At 32.9% G+C, this 10,122-nt stretch overlaps 1 protein-coding gene across 1 annotated transcript in view; it reads right to left on the bottom strand.

The window, feature by feature from the left end:
• Positions 1–308: 308 nt before the first annotated feature.
• Positions 309–10,122, bottom strand: part of LOC134745008 (hrp65 protein-like) — a 36,099-nt gene continuing 26,285 nt past the window's right edge. Inside the window, exons 11-14 of the transcript XR_010128130.1 lie at positions 2,835–2,873; positions 2,425–2,489; positions 741–2,206; positions 309–487 (exon numbers count right to left, since the gene is read on the bottom strand). The gene's annotated coding sequence lies outside the window, so the exon portion shown is untranslated. The remainder of the gene's footprint in view (positions 488–740; positions 2,207–2,424; positions 2,490–2,834; positions 2,874–10,122) is intronic.

Below are 10,122 nucleotides of genomic sequence, written 5' to 3'. Positions count from 1 at the left end.
TATGAGACATCGGGTATTTATGGAGCAACTACGGAATATGGATATTACACTATTCCTACATGTCCCCGGCGCGCGGCGTGTGGCCTAGATGGGGACAGATGGGAATACACAGTTTCTTTGTTCTTCGTCTAGGCCACTTGCATTCTATGCGATTCAATATTCGATAGTTAAGAGGTTTCACAAAATATTTATCACTGTCTCTGAGTTTCATTTTAAATTGTGTGGGAGCACTATTATGGTATTTTACCTTGTCTTATTGTGTTAAAAAAAAATGTTCCGTGCGAGTGGCATTAAAAATGAAACAATGGTGACATATCAAAATTGTAATGAAGTAAGAAAAAAGTCAAGTATCACAGTTGCATTATCAACGTATCACAATAATAAATGTTATTAACAAACTTAATAAAATCAGTCAAAGTGTTCTTTACTACTTATTATTAATGTTTTAATTGGAAATGCTTAACTTACTAATATCAAGTCTCCTGACCTGTAACAAAGAAACCGAGAGTTAAAATTGGTCGCGAAGCGATTAGTTTCGGGGGCGACAACTATTATGTCAGAACAATACGTGATAATTAGTGCATCATTATGCATCAGTCGGGAAAAGAAGACAGGCAATTGAATCATCATGTTATATTTTTAGAATTAAAGAAATCTAATAAAACATGACACATTTTTGTAAACGTGTTTTATTTGATAATGTAAGATAAAAGATAGTAAAAGAATAAAATATAACTCACCATAAAATTAATACAGCAACCGGATATCCTAACTGTATACAGTTATAATTCGAATTAATGTACTACAAAAATATAGTCTCTTCAACATCTACATGGATGTGATATTAATTAATTAATGAGAAGGCAAAATTTATATGAAAATAAAATTGAAAGACAATTAATTTAACTACTGATTAGTTTTAATCAATTTCATCGCCTTGTTGTGTCAGGTTTATGTTTGACTCTTGTGGTGTATTCCCATTTGTCCCCGCCCCACGTGACCGCCGACATACGCCGCGACAAATGGGAATGATTGATATGTGGCGCCTATTCCCATCTGTGCCCGGTGGGGACAAATAGTAATACACCACTCTTGTTAACAATTTCGGCTATATCACCCTTATTGCGAACTTATTGAAAAGAGTGAACTTGTTTGAGACTTTGGAGGCGATTTACTAAGCTAACTGTACTTATAACCTTTCAAACTGTGGTCCATGCGTCACTGACACTGATATTATAACTACACAATTATATTATAACTCCAGGGGCCCATTTATCGAACGATAATAGTCTAATATTATGTTTCATTATAAATTTATAATGTTAATGTTAACTTTATTTACTTCTCTTAGTATAGATTTAAAAAAAAAATGTAATTCTGGAAGAGCGAGGTCTCCCGATACAGGTACTTCATACCTAATAGGGGGACTCGACCACTATGTATTTACCAACTAAGATTGAAATGAAATAAATTATTATTTTATCTTATCTTATCTATAAGTGTGTTGTCATGACAACCCATAGGATTTAACAGTTCGTGGACTAATAATATTAGTCTAATATCATTCGAGAAATGGGCCCCAAATAGGTTATTTATGTTATAGGCGATACAAAATTGAAGAACTTAAATTGTACAATTGAACTGTTGCTCTTTAGATGCGCCCAGGCAAGGTACAGTCGCCATCAGATATATCAGAGCGGGCAAGGTGCTCACAAATATCTGAACACGCACTCTAACGGCTTGACAATAGAGGCGTGTACAGATATTTGTGAGCGCCTTGGCCGCTCCGATATATCTGACGTCGACTGTACAGCTGTGCACGTGCTAACAAGCTCCCCGCACACCGAAAGAGATAAGCTTATGTTTTAACAACGAGTGTAACAAAGATGAATGGTGCTTATGCGGAAATTTATCGACAAAAACCGATTTATTCGTAACGAAATAAATATGGAAGTATGTTTTGTGCTCCCTAAGTAAGAGTGTAACTTATCTATAGTTATATAATATTATTGCCTGTAGCCCGAACTGGGATAAAAGCACAGGTTTAAATGGTTTAAATTTATTTAAATTAAGACGCATGGACCACTGGCACCTGACTAGGCTCACTAAAATCGTCTTTAAGGGCTATACTTTAATCAGTTTTGTGTACATTTATTATATTATTTATCCATTGATCTTCTCGCAGTCCACACAAGCTCCGTCCATCCTGAAAATTATTAAACTTAGTTATTTTTACATAAACATATGTGTTTATAAATTATTATAATAATTGCATCAGAATAAAATTGTATGCGTCATTATGCATCCGTCGGGAAAAGAAGACAAATAAATAAATATATCATCATTATCAAATCGTTTCTGAATTGTTAAATAAATATCAAAATTGTAAACTAACAAATGTTTAAAGAAATAAAAAAAAAATACCTTGAACAATTTCAGAGCGTAACTGCAATCCCGAATGTTTAAACCGAAGATTGTTCACGTCTAACCTGAAAAAAGTAACGTTATGTAGAAACAGTACAACGCTGTGTCGTAAGGAAAAATAAAATTATTAATATCAGAATTAAATTGTATGCGTCATTATATATCCGTCGGGAAAAGAAGACAAAAAATAAAAAATATCATCATAAAATCAACATCATACTTCTAAAGAACAGATTAGTGACTATATTGTTTTTTTATTTGCACACTAAATTAGGCCACATTCACAAGTTAATACAGTTTATCCATAGATATTATTTACAGTGGCAAATTCAAAATAACATAAAAAACAATGAAGAATGTAACAGTAAGTTATTTTTAATTAGTTATGTCAAGAAAACGCTCATAATTACCTTTTCTATTAATCTCGTCATCTAGCTGAATACGGATACCTGTAAATACAACATTAATATTAGCTAATATATTCATTACGAATCACGGACCTGAAAGTAAATAGAACATTTTAATTTATAAAAATAGATAATGATTTTAATTTGTAATTTAATGTAAGCTCTGACAAGCTATGTAACTACAAACAGTATAATAGTTTGAAAAGGTTAAATAGTTTAAATATACGACATTATAATCGTGCTCATAATATCATAAATTTTCAGAAATTTAATACACACTAACCGCAGGTAATGGTTACAAGAATAGATGGTACTATGTATAAATTTCATTTTTAATTCGAAAATTCAATGTATGTATAACTTTATACATATCAGACTTAAATAAAACATCAACATAGATTATGTATTCCGCGTTATAATGTGTTTAGAGGAAGGCGTCGGTAACGATGTTTATTAAACTGTTGTATACTAATTTGAGTCATAGTGCATATATCTTTTTTGTAGTACTAGCGCAAGGAGACGCGCCGTTCACTTCACCACTTTCAGCAAAAAATCTTTTAATTAGTACCTACCGAAAGATGGGTAGTGAAACGCGTTTATCAATTCTATGTTTAGTGCTTAGTTAAATCATCAGTTTTAAAGCACAGACCAAATTATCCGAAATTACGACACAAAACACTTGTTTGTCTATAGTTCTTGTTTTACAAAGGGGCAAAGTTGTTGTTTACCCGCTCGTGTTAATATTAATAAGTACCCGAGCAAGCGAAAGATTCCAAAATTGAACCACGAGCGTAGCGTAGGGATTCAAGGCACGAGGGTCAAACAAATTTTGGCTCCGGGTGAAACACAAAATTTTTCCCCACACAAGGAAAATACTAACTGTAAAATATAAAACAAAATCAAAGCAAATCGATTCAAAATGAATGTTATTAAATATTTATCATTCATAATCATCATTTAAAAGCCAATTCTACCAGCAAACATAAGAAAACAATTTAAAATTTGCATTTGATTACTTTGCCTCACATGTGAATAAAATGCAACTTTCTTATCAGTTTTTAAACAATCAAGAGAGGCTTTACCAGCTGGTGTGGTGAAAATAGTTATTTGTTATACAAGGGTGCAAAGTTGTATTTTACCCGCGAGTGTAGAATTGAAACACGAGCAAGCGAAAGGATTCTATAGGTGAACCACGAGCGAAGCGAGTGGTTCTAAAATAGAATCCTGAGCGTAGCGAGTGTTTCAACACACGAGAAGTAAAATACATTTGCGCCCGTGTGTAACACAAAACTTTTCACCTCACTATAGCGAGGAAAGTGCAACATCCACAGGCGTTAGATCATCTTCATCACTGTAATCACTCATTTCTTTACGATATTATAACAGAAAACTCTGGAAGTTGTGTATTTTTACGCGAGTCGGTGAGAAAAGGTTTTAAGTAAAAAAATTGTTGACAATGTTGACATTTCTGATGTATGAAATGTCAACGATGCGTTTTGAAATTGCATCGACTCAACTTGTGCGTTCAGAATTATATTTAACATCATTATAAAAAAACAAACGTTCCTTATGGAATTTTAAGGTTTATGACTTAAAATCATTAAATAAAGCTAAATTTGGTATTTTTTATTAGATTCTCAAACCATTTATTTAATGATAATTAATATCGAACGAACCATTATCATGAGCGTTTTACGTTTTATTATCTGTCAAGCTACTTAAACACGCTCCATCCAAGGTCAAATTACTTTCCCCACTAGTGGATAAAACGCGTTTTTCCCCGCTTGTATTGAAGGATAAACGGCAACTTTCCGAGCTAGTGAGGGGAAAAATATATTATTTGGCTTTAAAACGAAATCGACCTAGCTCTTATTAGGATGTATTTCCATCTGAGCCCGCCGGGGACTAAAGGGAATTGTTTGATTTCCATCCGTGACCGCGGGGACAAATGGATCGCCTAGGAGGGTGAGATTTCTGCGCTCAGAATATGGGGGGCTGGGGGTTTCCAGAAAGAAGTGTACCATTTACTTTTTTTTTTAAACTAGCAACTTGTGTTATTTCGACTCAGAATCACGAGAACTATTGATTAAAACAAAGAAAAAAAAAACACCCAAGTTTTAATAGAAATATTGTTTGTCAGTTTTGTGACGGTCCATACAAAGTGTATGTGAAAATGCGTCACAAAACTGTAAAAATTTTTCGGACACTTTTTTCCCCTTTTAAATCCATTGTCCTCGTGATTCTGAGTAGAAATAACTCAAGAGTTGCTAGTTTTATGAAAAAAAAAAAACGAAAATGGTACGCTTTACAATACAAGAAAATACGACTGTATCTAACAAAAGAGTATAGCGATACAATAACAAAACCTTGTCTTAACGTGTGACAACAAGAAATTATTGCATTCGAAAAAATGAAAATTTGTAATTTGTTTTAAATACTTCGAGAACATTGGCGGAGACGGTGGACTAAAATGGTCTGTGCAAATTAAACAGTAAAGATACTCTCCTCCGTTCGGTTTAAAGTGCTAAACAAATAATGGGTTAGTTTATGTCCTTAATACTAAATTTTATAATTTAAGATGTATTTGACCAAGAGTAATAAATTATAGTACTTATAAACGAACATAAATGCTTTGCATAATCGACATTTCGAAAATTGCAAAATAAGCTTGGTTTTTGATGATCAAATCAAGTTTTTTTTATTTACAAAAATATACTAAGAAATAAATCTATACGTGCATGACCCAATAGATTCATCAGTTTATCACCAATAAATCGTAAAGAACTTGTGACATCAGATACAGCAAAATCTAAGAAATAAAAGTATAACGACAAAGTTAGCTTGTAAATATTTGTAACAGTTGTAGTCCGCTACAATTATAAACGGTGTAACACGAGGAAACCGAATAATTTTAACAGCATATTCTTGTACCCGTACCATGAGTCACTGACAGTGTCAAAACTGACGTGTACTCTAACGTCTACGTAATTTACTTTCTATATATCTCGCTCACACTAATATGTCAGTACGAGCGAGATGCCAAACTGATGGTAGCCGTACAGACCATATTTGAAGTTAAAAAATTCGTATAAACTTTTCTGTAAATACGCTAGTTAATGCCAATTTAAAAAAAAACAAGTGTTTACTGTTACATAGTGCAAAACGCATTTTCGATGGCGATGTTATGGGACTAAAATATCCTTATTGATAGATGTCATAGAGGGCGGAGTACCGGTGGCAAATTTCACACTAAATGTATGGAGTCGCCTAAGTATTCTTATGATTAAATAAATAACGAATAAATGATTAATTTTGCATAATAATTTTTAGGAACTTATAGAAATTATCTGAAATTATCCGCAGAATTGTTGCTTCACATGGCTTATTCATCTTGATATTTTTCGGTTATAAATATTTAGCCGACGCAATAATAATTCAGATAATATAGATGTAAAGCAGCTGTCTAAATTGACAATGTCAAATAATTAGTTTCTAAATGTCTCATAAATTTGTAAATTAGTAACTATTTGAAAAGAAAGGTTGCATATGGTAAAAAATATTATATCGATGAATGGTGACTTGGTCTTGAAAATAATATATCGTTTAGCAGGTATAACTTCTTAGTCTAGTATTTAGTACCTAATGATAATGTTTTGATAAGAAAACATATTTATATGTATTATAGATATTAACAACATATTACATTATATTTGTATGCTCGTAAGATAATTTCTATAAGTTCCTAAAAATTATTATGCAAAATTAATCATTTATTCGTTATTTATTTAATCATAAGAATACTTAGGCGACTCCATACAATTAGTGTGAAATTTGCCACCGGTACTCCGCCCTCTAGATGTCAGAAAGTGACAAGTAACACTTTGTAAAAACTAGGTTTTACGAAAAAAAATATCCATTTTAAGTGACAAGTTTACCAATAACATTTTACTTTTTATGTACAAATACATTTAAAAAATCGAAAAAACAAAACAAAAAAAAAATTTTTTTTGCTAAATTGACCTAAACTCATATTACATTTTTTCCATTTTTTGGCTTCAGAAAAGCGTGGTTAAAATCCTTCGGGTTACTCGTGAACACCGTGTATAAGAAAAAGTTTTATTTATCACTGTTACATGTGCCTACTCAATACACATCAAACCTTGTTTAGCAGAAAACAAATTATTTTATTCACAGAAGTCTGCAGTTTCAACCTATTCGAAAGTATATTTTGGCAAGAATCCTTTGTCATTGGAGCAAAGGCAGAGAGAGTATTATACTGTATTTTTCATAGTTTCATACTATTACAACCCCAAAAGGAGGGATAAGAATAGTTTTCTTATTCTACTGTTACTGAAATTTGTTTGCCAAACTATATAATCCAAGCAATAGGTATATTTAAAAATTAGGTTAACAGAGCTCTGCTTCTCGTTTTTTTTTTCGAATACGGAGTGTAGCAATAGCAATGAAGAGCCACAAAACTATAGTAGGTAAGTCAGTGCAGTGTTGCATTGTGCGAATGCATCGCATATATGGTAAAATCGTAATGCACGATAAAAACACTGCTACAGTAAGTACCCCTTTATGGATACAAACTAAGTTTTTCTTAATAAAAATGTCGCGGGGCTAGGCTTATTAAGCCATGCCGCATGTGATAAAAACTGTTCGTATAAGTGAGTTTTGATGGGTACTGAAGAGTCGTTCACTTCTTTACAAACGTAATAAACTATCTTAACAATAGTGCAATCGCAACGTCAGGTAAACTTACCAACATTACGTATATAATGGGTTTCTTCTCGGGAGTATGGTTATTGAGGGTAATGTTCTTCTGATATGCGTAAATTTGGCCGCCGGATCTTCTTCTAAAGGTATCCATCGATTCGACGACTTCTTCTCTAAAAAGCCTAGTTGGGTAAAATAAGAGAAACTCCAAAGATAAATAGGTACCCCAAGCAGAAATTCTATAAAATTGCAATCGAACTTCCTCATTCATTTCTCACCTTCATACAACTCTCATGCTATACAGGGTGTCCTTAGTCATTGGACAAAACCGAAATGTACATATGCATTAGGGTATTTAGAATCAGTATACCAAGTATCATAACAACGGGTGTAGGCGGTTACGATGAAATTAACAAATTACCATTTTTTTTATCTTTTGTTCTAATTAAAAAAATATTAACGTTAGAGCATTCCTGAGAAGTAACCCTACGTGGGATTTCAGGGTTTGTGCAATGGCTAAGGTCAACCTGTATATTGACAGAGCAGACTATCATCTTAAATCATTCACTCGCCCTTCTTCCATCTATTTATTGAGGTTGGCGCAGAACAATTCATCTCTAGGTAGTTCATTCATTTACATTGAAAAAGTCCATTGGGTTATCTTATTTACATCCCTGCACATTGGTAAACACTTCGTCGCATGACTTTAAACCAGGATTGATAACTATTTTTAGGCAGAGCAGCAGCCCTTGTTACACGTTGCGGGACAAATATAGTTATTTGTTATACATTTCTTATGGAATTTTAAGGTTTATGACTTAAAATTATTAAATAAAGCTAAATTTGGTATTTTTTATTAGATTCTCAAACCATTTATTTAATGATAATTAATATCGAACGAACCATTATTATGAGCGTTTTACGTTTTGTTATCTGTAAAGCTACTTAAACACGCTCCATCCAAGGTCAAATTACTTTCCCCACTAGTGGATAAAATGCGTTTTTCCCCGCTTGTTTTAAAGGATAATAGACGGCTTTCCGAGCTAGTGAGGGGAAAAATACTTTACACACGCATCGTATTTTTATCTCCAGAACACTAACACACACACACACAAATTAGTACATTTTAAATACCCATATAAACATTTTTAAATCTAATGACTCGCAATTCTCACGGGGAGAGAGGATTCTTGCTGCGAGTACACAGCAGAAATAAATCATTCAATTACACACAATTCCTTCTTTGGTAGCTATACTCCAATATCACACAAACAGAAACTACATACATACTCCAGTCAAACCCCAAATTTAGCAAACCTAATAGTATTTATGTTCTTGGGAGATCGGAGGATTTTGCACACCTAATGGTGCTGACGAATTTGGCCCAGAGTGACATTTTACATATAAGTAAAGATCGTTTAAACTCTGCTTTTAATAAATAAATAATAAAAATAAATAAAAAGTTGTTTATTAAAAGAAAGATTTTAAAATTACAACAGGCTCAGTGGTCCCACACTAGGCTAGGCCTGTATCGTGGTGACCGCTCTACAGATTTACTACATAACAAGTTTAGGGGTATCCTCTAAAAGTCTCTTTCTCTTCTACTAGTCAATACAATAGTAGAAACTGGAAAGGTGTTTAAATTATGTCAACAATGTGAATTGTCAAATTTGAACATATCGAATTTAGTTTACTTACTGAGAAAAAGTTAAAAAAACATTATAATTAAGGAAATAATGTAATGTCAAACTTCATATTATTATTATTTTCGAGTGTAAATTAGACGGATAAAGCATTGAAATTGAAGTCCATTCTTTACGGGCATTATTTTTATTTAAAAAAAAATCAAAACTTGTAGATAAATAGTGTAGTATCACTGCACTCTGCAGTGATATTATAAATGCTTGTTTTATTTTGTTATTTAGTTATGACAAAATAGTTAAATAGGACTTTCTTACTTTGCTACTTTTTTCCACACAGAACAAGCTGCCTCGCGAGGAAATTGCCGCGCGAAGCAGCTCGGTCTGTCTGTGTAGACGTGCCTCCGCCGCATTGCCTCGGGCCCGCCTTGTCCATTATAATATAATACTGGCATTATGTACATTAGCAGTTTAAGACTTGTAAAATTATAGAGAAGTATTTACTTGTTTCCGACAGCCTGTAAGCTTCAATAGATTCTAGCTATACAAGTGCGAAAAATACGAAATTCGAAACGAGTGGCGATACATTAAAACACGACCGAAGGGAATTACCTATTCGCACATGTATCGTACAACATTTTACAGAACATATGGCCCTTTAAATTTTCGACAGTCACGTAATGTGCTAATTTTCGCACTAGTGCGGTAAAGTAGCACCATATGTACTGTAAAAATTTAAAGGTTATGAAAATGTTTTTTAGAATAATATAATTTCCATTTTCGATTAGAAACATGAATGATACTTATTACTTCGGAAACAGCAAGAATGATGATAAAAATTGTGGCGTGACGTCCGTAGATCCCTTATCCCAAGGTATGATTCAATTTGAATCATCATTATGAGATATGTACATAAATTTACTTTTGGCGTA

The sequence above is a fragment of the Cydia strobilella genome, chromosome 1 (assembly GCF_947568885.1).
Source record: "Cydia strobilella chromosome 1, ilCydStro3.1, whole genome shotgun sequence".
Classification (NCBI taxonomy): Eukaryota; Metazoa; Arthropoda; class Insecta; order Lepidoptera; family Tortricidae; genus Cydia; species Cydia strobilella.
Note: the sequence above shows the minus strand (reverse complement) of the source record. Positions and strands in the feature narration are given on the sequence as shown.